Raw genomic sequence first — 357 nt, forward strand, 5'->3', positions numbered from 1 at the left:
TATATATATATTTTTTTTATGATTTTGAACCACACTGAAAACTGATACTTTTTGTTTTTTCTTTGTGTGTGTGCGTGTGTAATTTTAAAAAAATAAATGATGTATTGTTAGTTTTACTCTTGGTCTTTGTAAAAACAAAAACCATCAGAGTACTTGAAATCTATCTACAGTCAGTAACTTATTCGCACCAGTAGATATCACTGTCTTTATACATTCAGACTCGTAACGAGAACATCAGAGTGAAAACTGATGTAATCAAGTAAAATTGAGAAATTTAAAAAGTTTTTATCACTCATCCAGAGTGGTAAGTACTAGAAAAGTATTTTTAATGTTTGTAAGTCTTTTTTAAATAAGTTA

Source organism: Sinocyclocheilus anshuiensis, unplaced genomic scaffold (genome assembly GCF_001515605.1).
Source record: "Sinocyclocheilus anshuiensis isolate Anshui unplaced genomic scaffold, SAMN03320099.WGS_v1.1 scaffold1406, whole genome shotgun sequence".
NCBI lineage: Eukaryota > Metazoa > Chordata > Actinopteri > Cypriniformes > Cyprinidae > Sinocyclocheilus > Sinocyclocheilus anshuiensis.